Source organism: Ascaphus truei, chromosome 5, assembly GCF_040206685.1.
Source record: "Ascaphus truei isolate aAscTru1 chromosome 5, aAscTru1.hap1, whole genome shotgun sequence".
Lineage (NCBI taxonomy): Eukaryota > Metazoa > Chordata > Amphibia > Anura > Ascaphidae > Ascaphus > Ascaphus truei.
Genome location: NC_134487.1, coordinates 4,661,520 through 4,672,422, shown reverse-complemented (window position 1 = coordinate 4,672,422; position 10,903 = coordinate 4,661,520).

Here is a 10,903-nt window from a genome sequence, read left to right as displayed (position 1 = left end):
AGAAGGGACCCGGGGCACTAAATCTATCCCCGCTGGGGTATACACACAGAGACAGAAGGGACCCGGGGCACTAAATCTATCCCCGCTGGGGTATACACACAGACAGAAGGGACCCGGGGCACTAAATCTATCCCCGCTGGGATATACACACAGAGACAGAAGGGACCCGGGGCACTAAATCTATCCCCGCTGGGGTATACACAGAGACAGAAGGGACCCGGGGCACTAAATCTATCCCCGCTGGGGTATACACACAGAGACAGAAGGGACCCGGGGCACTAAATCTATCCCCGCTGGGGTATACACACAGACACAGAAGGGACCCGGGGCACTAAATCTATCCCCGCTGGGGTATACACACAGACACAGAAGGGACCCGGGGCACTAAATCTATCCCCGCTGGGGTATACACAGAGACAGAAGGAACCCGGGGCACTAAATCTATCCCCGCTGGGGTATAAACACAGACAGAAGGGACCCGGGGCACTAAATCTATCCCCGCTGGGGTATACACACAGACAGAAGGGACCCGGGGCACTAAATCTATCCCCGCTGGGGTATACACAGAGACAGAAGGTACCCGGGGCACTAAATCTATCCCCGCTGGGGTATACACACAGAGACAGAAGGGACCCGGGGCACTAAATCAATCCCCGCTGGGGTATACACACACAGACAGAAGGGACCCGGGGCACTAAATCTATCCCCGCTGGGGTATACACACAGAGACAGAAGGGACCCGGGGCACTAAATCTATCCCCGCTGGGGTATACACAGAGACAGAAGGGACCCGGGGCACTAAATCTATCCCCGCTGGGGTATACACAGAGACAGAAGGGACCCGGGGCACTAAATCTATCCCCGCTGGGGTATACACACAGACAGAAGGGACCCGGGGCACTAAATCTATCCCCGCTGGGGTATACACAGAGACAGAAGGGACCCGGGGCACTAAATCTATCCCCGCTGGGGTATACACACAGACAGAAGGGACCCGGGGCACTAAATCTATCCCGCTGGGGTATACACAGAGACAGAAGGGACCCGGGGCACTAAATCTATCCCCGCTGGGGTATACACACAGAGACAGAAGGGACCCGGGGCACTAAATCTATCCCCGCTGGGGTATACACAGAGACAGAAGGGACCCGGGGCACTAAATCTATCCCCGCTGGGGTATATACAGACAGAAGGGACCCGGGGCACTAAATCTATCCCCGCTGGGGTATACACAGAGACAGAAGGGACCCGGGGCACTAAATCTATCCCCGCTGGGGTATACACACAGAGACAGAAGGGACCCGGGGCACTAAATCTATCCCCGCTGGGGTATACACAGAGACAGAAGGGACCCGGGGCAGTAAATCTATCCCCGCTGGGGTATACACAGAAACAGAAGGGACCCGGGGCACTAAATCTATCCCCGCTGGGGTATACACAGAGACAGAAGGGACCCGGGACACTAAATCTATCCCCACGAGGGTATACACACAGAAACAGAAGGGACCCGGGGCACTAAATCTATCCCCGCTGGGGTATACACAGAGACAGAAGGGACCCGGGGCACTAAATCTATCCCCGCTGGGGTATACACACAGACAGAAGGGACCCGGGGCACTAAATCTATCCCCGCTGGGGTATACACACAGACAGAAGGGGCCCGGGGCACTAAATCTATCCCCGCTGGGGTATACACACAGACAGAAGGGACCCGGGGCACTAAATCTATCCCCGCTGGGGTATAAACAGAGACAGAAGGGACCCGGGGCACTAAATCTATCACCGCTGGGGTATACACAGAGACAGAAGGGACCCGGGGCACTAAATCTATCCCCGCTGGGGTATACACACAGACAGAAGGGACCCGGGGCACTAAATCTATCCCCGCTGGGGTATACACAGAGACAGAAGGGACCCGGGGCACTAAATCTATCCCCGCTGGGGTATACACACAGACAGAAGGGACCCGGGGCACTAAATCTATCCCCGCTGGGGTATACACACAGACAGAAGGGACCCGTGGCACTAAATCTATCCCCGCTGGGGTATACACAGAGACAGAAGGAACCCGGGGCACTAAATCTATCCCCGCTGGGGTATACACAGAGACAGAAGGGACCCGGGGCACTAAATCTATCCCCGCTGGGGTATACACACAGACAGAAGGGACCCGGGGCACTAAATCTATCCCCGCTGGGGTATACACACAGACAGAAGGGACCCGGGGCACTAAATCTATCCCTGCTGGGGTATACACACAGACAGAAGGGACCCGGGGCACTAAATCTATCCCCGCTGGGGTATACACAGACAGAAGGGACCCGGGGCACTAAATCTATCCCCGCTGGGGTATACACACAGACAGAAGGGACCCGGGGCACTAAATCTATCCCCGCTGGGGTATACACACAGACAGAAGGGACCCGGGGCACTAAATCTATCCCCGCTGGGGTATACACAGACAGAAGGGACCCGGGGCACTAAATCTATCCCCGCTGGGGTATACACACAGAGACAGAAGGGACCCGGGGCACTAAATCTATCCCCGCTGGGGTATACACACAGACAGAAGGGACCCGGGGCACTAAATCTATCCCCGCTGGGGTATATACACAGACAGAAGGGACCCGGGGCACTAAATCTATCCCCGCTGGGGTATACACAGACAGAAGGGACCCGGGGCACTAAATCTATCCCCGCTGGGGTATACACACACAGAAGGGACCCGGGGCACTAAATCTATCCCCGCTGGGGTATACACACAGAAAGAAGGGACCCGGGGCACTAAATCTATCCCCGCTGGGGTATACACACAGAGACAGAAGGGACCCGGGGCACTAAATCTATCCCCGCTGGGGTATACACACAGACAGAAGGGACCCGGGGCACTAAATCTATCCCCGCTGGGATATACACACAGAGACAGAAGGGACCCGGGGCACTAAATCTATCCCCGCTGGGGTATACACACAGACAGAAGGGACCCGGGGCACTAAATCTATCCCCGCTGGGGTATACACAGACAGAAGGGACCCGGGGCACTAAATCTATCCCCGCTGGGGTATACACACAGAGACAGAAGGGACCCGGGGCACTAAATCTATCCCCGCTGGGGTATACACACAGACACAGAAGGGACCCGGGGCACTAAATCTATCCCCGCTGGGGTATACACACAGACACAGAAGGGACCCGGGGCACTAAATCTATCCCCGCTGGGGTATACACAGAGACAGAAGGAACCCGGGGCACTAAATCTATCCCCGCTGGGGTATAAACACAGACAGAAGGGACCCGGGGCACTAAATCTATCCCCGCTGGGGTATACACACAGACAGAAGGGACCCGGGGCACTAAATCTATCCCCGCTGGGGTATACACAGAGACAGAAGGTACCCGGGGCACTAAATCTATCCCCGCTGGGGTATACACACAGAGACAGAAGGGACCCGGGGCACTAAATCAATCCCCGCTGGGGTATACACACACAGACAGAAGGGACCCGGGGCACTAAATCTATCCCCGCTGGGGTATACACACAGAGACAGAAGGGACCCGGGGCACTAAATCTATCCCCGCTGGGGTATACACAGAGACAGAAGGGACCCGGGGCACTAAATCTATCCCCGCTGGGGTATACACAGAGACAGAAGGGACCCGGGGCACTAAATCTATCCCCGCTGGGGTATACACACAGACAGAAGGGACCCGGGGCACTAAATCTATCCCCGCTGGGGTATACACAGAGACAGAAGGGACCCGGGGCACTAAATCTATCCCCGCTGGGGTATACACACAGACAGAAGGGACCCGGGGCACTAAATCTATCCCCGCTGGGGTATACACAGAGACAGAAGGGACCCGGGGCACTAAATCTATCCCCGCTGGGGTATACACACAGAGACAGAAGGGACCCGGGGCACTAAATCTATCCCCGCTGGGGTATACACAGAGACAGAAGGGACCCGGGGCACTAAATCTATCCCCGCTGGGGTATATACAGACAGAAGGGACCCGGGGCACTAAATCTATCCCCGCTGGGGTATACACAGAGACAGAAGGGACCCGGGGCACTAAATCTATCCCCGCTGGGGTATACACACAGAGACAGAAGGGACCCGGGGCACTAAATCTATCCCCGCTGGGGTATACACAGAGACAGAAGGGACCCGGGGCAGTAAATCTATCCCCGCTGGGGTATACACAGAAACAGAAGGGACCCGGGGCACTAAATCTATCCCCGCTGGGGTATACACAGAGACAGAAGGGACCCGGGACACTAAATCTATCCCCACGAGGGTATACACACAGAAACAGAAGGGACCCGGGGCACTAAATCTATCCCCGCTGGGGTATACACAGAGACAGAAGGGACCCGGGGCACTAAATCTATCCCCGCTGGGGTATACACACAGACAGAAGGGACCCGGGGCACTAAATCTATCCCCGCTGGGGTATACACACAGACAGAAGGGGCCCGGGGCACTAAATCTATCCCCGCTGGGGTATACACACAGACAGAAGGGACCCGGGGCACTAAATCTATCCCCGCTGGGGTATTAACAGAGACAGAAGGGACCCGGGGCACTAAATCTATCACCGCTGGGGTATACACAGAGACAGAAGGGACCCGGGGCACTAAATCTATCCCCGCTGGGGTATACACACAGACAGAAGGGACCCGGGGCACTAAATCTATCCCCGCTGGGGTATACACAGAGACAGAAGGGACCCGGGGCACTAAATCTATCCCCGCTGGGGTATACACACAGACAGAAGGGACCCGGGGCACTAAATCTATCCCCGCTGGGGTATACACACAGACAGAAGGGACCCGTGGCACTAAATCTATCCCCGCTGGGGTATACACAGAGACAGAAGGAACCCGGGGCACTAAATCTATCCCCGCTGGGGTATACACAGAGACAGAAGGGACCCGGGGCACTAAATCTATCCCCGCTGGGGTATACACACAGACAGAAGGGACCCGGGGCACTAAATCTATCCCCGCTGGGGTATACACACAGACAGAAGGGACCCGGGGCACTAAATCTATCCCCGCTGGGGTATACACAGAGACAGAAGGGACCCGGGGCACTAAATCTATCCCCGCTGGGGTATACACACACAGACAGAAGGGACCCGGGGCACTAAATCTATCCCCGCTGGGGTATACACACAGAGACAGAAGGGACCCGGGGCACTAAATCTATCCCCGCTGGGGTATACACAGAGACAGAAGGGACCCGGGGCACTAAATCTATCCCCGCTGGGGTATACACAGAGACAGAAGGGACCCGGGGCACTAAATCTATCCCCGCTGGGGTATACACACAGACAGAAGGGACCCGGGGCACTAAATCTATCCCCGCTGGGGTATACACAGAGACAGAAGGGACCCGGGGCACTAAATCTATCCCCGCTGGGGTATACACACAGACAGAAGGGACCCGGGGCACTAAATCTATCCCCGCTGGGGTATACACAGAGACAGAAGGGACCCGGGGCACTAAATCTATCCCCGCTGGGGTATACACAGAGACAGAAGGGACCCGGGGCACTAAATCTATCCCCGCTGGGGTATACACACACAGACAGAAGGGACCCGGGGCACTAAATCTATCCCCGCTGGGGTATACACACAGAGACAGAAGGGACCCGGGGCACTAAATCTATCCCCGCTGGGGTATACACAGAGACAGAAGGGACCCGGGGCACTAAATCTATCCCCGCTGGGGTATACACAGAGACAGAAGGGACCCGGGGCACTAAATCTATCCCCGCTGGGGTATACACACAGACAGAAGGGACCCGGGGCACTAAATCTATCCCCGCTGGGGTATACACACAGACAGAAGGGACCCGGGGCACTAAATCTATCCCCGCTGGGGTATACACACAGACAGAAGGGACCCGTGGCACTAAATCTATCCCCGCTGGGGTATACACAGAGACAGAAGGAACCCGGGGCACTAAATCTATCCCCGCTGGGGTATACACAGAGACAGAAGGGACCCGGGGCACTAAATCTATCCCCGCTGGGGTATACACACAGACAGAAGGGACCCGGGGCACTAAATCTATCCCCGCTGGGGTATAAACACAGACAGAAGGGACCCGGGGCACTAAATCTATCCCCGCTGGGGTATACACAGAGACAGAAGGGACCCGGGGCACTAAATCTATCCCCGCTGGGGTATACACACACAGACAGAAGGGACCCGGGGCACTAAATCTATCCCCGCTGGGGTATACACACAGAGACAGAAGGGACCCGGGGCACTAAATCTATCCCCGCTGGGGTATACACAGAGACAGAAGGGACCCGGGGCACTAAATCTATCCCCGCTGGGGTATACACAGAGACAGAAGAGACCCGGGGCACTAAATCTATCCCCGCTGGGGTATACACACAGACAGAAGGGACCCGGGGCACTAAATCTATCCCCGCTGGGGTATACACAGAGACAGAAGGGACCCGGGGCACTAAATCTATCCCCGCTGGGGTATACACACAGACAGAAGGGACCCGGGGCACTAAATCTATCCCCGCTGGGGTATACACAGAGACAGAAGGGACCCGGGGCACTAAATCTATCCCCGCTGGGGTATACACACAGAGACAGAAGGGACCCGGGGCACTAAATCTATCCCCGCTGGGGTATACACAGAGACAGAAGGGACCCGGGGCACTAAATCTATCCCCGCTGGGGTATATACAGACAGAAGGGACCCGGGGCACTAAATCTATCCCCGCTGGGGTATACACAGAGACAGAAGGGACCCGGGGCACTAAATCTATCCCCGCTGGGGTATACACACAGAGACAGAAGGGACCCGGGGCACTAAATCTATCCCCGCTGGGGTATACACAGAGACAGAAGGGACCCGGGGCACTAAATCTATCCCCGCTGGGGTATACACAGAGACAGAAGGGACCCGGGGCACTAAATCTATCCCCGCTGGGGTATACACACAGACAGAAGGGACCCGGGGCACTAAATCTATCCCCGCTGGGGTATACACACAGACAGAAGGGACCCGGGGCACTAAATCTATCCCCGCTGGGGTATACACAGAGACAGAAGGGACCCGGGGCACTAAATCTATCACCGCTGGGGTATACACAGAGACAGAAGGGACCCGGGGCACTAAATCTATCCCCGCTGGGGTATACACACAGACGGAAGGGACCCGGGGCACTAAATCTATCCCCGCTGGGGTATACACAGAGACAGAAGGGACCCGGGGCACTAAATCTATCCCCGCTGGGGTATACACAGAGACAGAAGGGACCCGGGGCACTAAATCTATCACCGCTGGGGTATACACAGAGACAGAAGGGACCCGGGGCACTAAATCTATCCCCGCTGGGGTATACACACAGACGGAAGGGACCCGGGGCACTAAATCTATCCCCGCTGGGGTATACACAGACAGACAGAAGGGACCCGGGGCACTAAATCTATCCCCGCTGGGGTATACACAGAGACAGAAGGGAGCCGGGGCACTAAATCTATCCCCGCTGGGGTATACACACAGACGGAAGGGACCCGGGGCACTAAATCTATCCCCGCTGGGGTATACACAGAGACAGAAGGGACCCGGGGCACTAAATCTATCCCCGCTGGGGTATACACACAGAGACAGAAGGGACCCGGGGCACTAAATCTATCCCCGCTGGGGTATCCACAGACAGAAGGGACCCGGGGCACTAAATCTATCCCCGCTGGGGTATACACACAGACAGAAGGGACCCGGGGCACTAAATCTATCCCCGCTGGGGTATACACACAGACAGAAGGGACCCGGGGCACTAAATCTATTCCCGCTGGGGTATACACAGAGACAGAAGGGACCCGGGGCACTAAATCTATCCACGCTGGGGTATACACACAGACAGAAGGGACCCGGGGCACTAAATCTATCCCCGCTGGGGTATACACAGACAGAAGGTACCCGGGGTACTAAATCTATCCCCGCTGGGGTATACACAGACAGAAGGGACCCGGGGCACTAAATCTATCCCCGCTGGGGTATACACAGAGACAGAAGGGACCCGGGGCACTAAATCTATCCCCGCTGGGGTATACACAGAGACAGAAGGGACCCGGGGCACTAAATCTATCCCCTCTGGGGTATACACACAGAGACAGAAGGGACCCGGGGCACTAAATCTATCCCCGCTGGGGTATACACAGAGACAGAAGGGACCCGGGGCACTAAATCTATCCCCGCTGGGGTATACACACAGACAGAAGGGACCCGGGGCACTAAATCTATCCCCGCTGGGGTATACACAGAGACAGAAGGGACCCGGGGCACTAAATCTATCCCCGCTGGGGTATACACAGACAGACAGAAGGGACCCGGGGCACTAAATCTATCCCCGCTGGGGTATACACACAGACAGAAGGGACCCGGGGCACTAAATCTATCCCCGCTGGGGTATACACAGAGACAGAAGGGACCCGGGGCACTAAATCTATCCCCGCTGGGGTATATATATATATATATACACACAGACAGAAGGGACCCGGGGCACTAAATCTATCCCCGCTGGGGTATACACACAGAGACAGAAGGGACCCGGGGCACTAAATCTATCCCCGCTGGGGTATACAGAGACAGAAGGGACCCGGGGCACTAAATCTATCCCCGCTGGGGTATACACAGAGACAGAAGGGACCCGGGGCACTAAATCTATCCCCGCTGGGCTATACACACAGACACAGAAGGGACCCGGGGCACTAAATCTATCCCCGCTGGGGTATACACACAGACAGAAGGGACCCGGGGCACTAAATCTATCCCCGCTGGGGTATACACACAGAGACACAGAAGGGACCCGGGGCACTAAATCTATCCCCGCTGGGGTATACACACACAGACAGAAGGGACCCGGGGCACTAAATCTATCCCCGCTGGGGTATACACACACAGACAGAAGGGACCCGGGGCACTAAATCTATCCCCGCTGGGGTATACACACACAGACAGAAGGGACCCGGGGCACTAAATCTATCCCCGCTGGGGTATACACACACAGACAGAAGGGACCCGGGGCACTAAATCTATCCCCGCTGGGGTATACACACAGACAGAAGGGAGCCGGGGCACTAAATCTATCCCCGCTGGGGTATACACACAGACAGAAGGGACCCGGGGCACTAAATCTATCCCCGCTGGGGTATACACAGAGACAGAAGGGACCCGGGGCACTAAATCTATCCCCGCTGGGGTATACACAGAGACAGAAGGGACCCGGGGCACTAAATCTATCCCCGCTGGGGTGTACACAGACAGAAGGGACCCGGGGCACTAAATCTATCCCCGCTGGGGTATACACACAGACAGAAGGGTCCCGGGGCACTAAATCTATCCCCGCTGGGGTATACACACAGACAGAAGGGACCCGGGGCACTAAATCTATCCCCGCTGGGGTATACACACAGACAGAAGGGACCCGGGGCACTAAATCTATCCCCGCTGGGGTATACACAGACAGAAGGGACCCGGGGCACTAAATCTATCCCCGCTGGGGTATACACAGACAGAAGGGACCCGGGGCACTAAATCTATCCCCGCTGGGGTATACACAGACAGAAGGGACCCGGGGCACTAAATCTATCCCCGCTGGGGTATACACACAGACAGAAGGGACCCGGGGCACTAAATCTATCCCCGCTGGGGTATACACAGACAGAAGGTACCCGGGGCACTAAATCTATCCCCGCTGGGGTATACACACACAGACAGAAGGGACCCGGGGCACTAAATCTATCCCCGCTGGGGTATACACAGAGACAGAAGGGACCCGGGGCACTAAATCTATCCCTGCTGGGGTATACACACAGAGACAGAAGGGACCCGGGGCACTAAATCTATCCCCGCTGGGGTATACACACAGACAGAAGGGACCCGGGGCACTAAATCTATCCCCGCTGGGGTATACACACACAGACAGAAGGGACCCGGGGCACTAAATCTATCCCCGCTGGGGTATACACAGAGACAGAAGGAACCCGGGCACTAAATCTATCCCCGCTGGGGTATACACAGAGACAGAAGGGACCCGGGGCACTAAATCTATCCCCGCTGGGGTATACACAGAGACAGAAGGGACCCGGGGCACTAAATCTATCCCCGCTGGGGTATACACAGAGACAGAAGGGACCCGGGGCACTAAATCTATCCCCGCTGGGGTATACACAGAGACAGAAGGGACCCGGGGCACTAAATCTATCCCCGCTGGGGTATACACAGAGACAGAAGGGACCCGGGGCACTAAATCTATCCCCGCTGGGGTATACACAGAGACAGAAGGGACCCGGGGCACTAAATCTATCCCCGCTGGGGTATACACAGACAGAAGGGACCCGGGGCACTAAATCTATCCCGCTGGGGTATACACACAGACAGAAGGGACCCGGGGCACTAAATCTATCCCCGCTGGGGTATACACACAGACAGAAGGGACCCGGGGCACTAAATCTATCCCCGCTGGGGTATACACAGAGAGACAGAAGGGACCCGGGGCACTAAATCTATCCCCGCTGGGGTATACACAGAGACAGAAGGGACCCGGGGCACTAAATCTATCCCCGCTGGGGTATACACAGAGAGACAGAAGGGACCCGGGGCACTAAATCTATCCCCGCTGGGGTATACACAGAGACAGAAGGGACCCGGGGCACTAAATCTATCCCCGCTGGGGTATACACAGAGACAGAAGGGACCCGGGGCACTAAATCTATCCCCGCTGGGGTATACACAGAGACAGAAGGGACCCGGGGCACTAAATCTATCCCCGCTGGGGTATACACACAGACAGAAGGGACCCGGGGCACTAAATCTATCCCCGCTGGGGTATACACACAGAGACAGAAGGGACCCGGGGCAC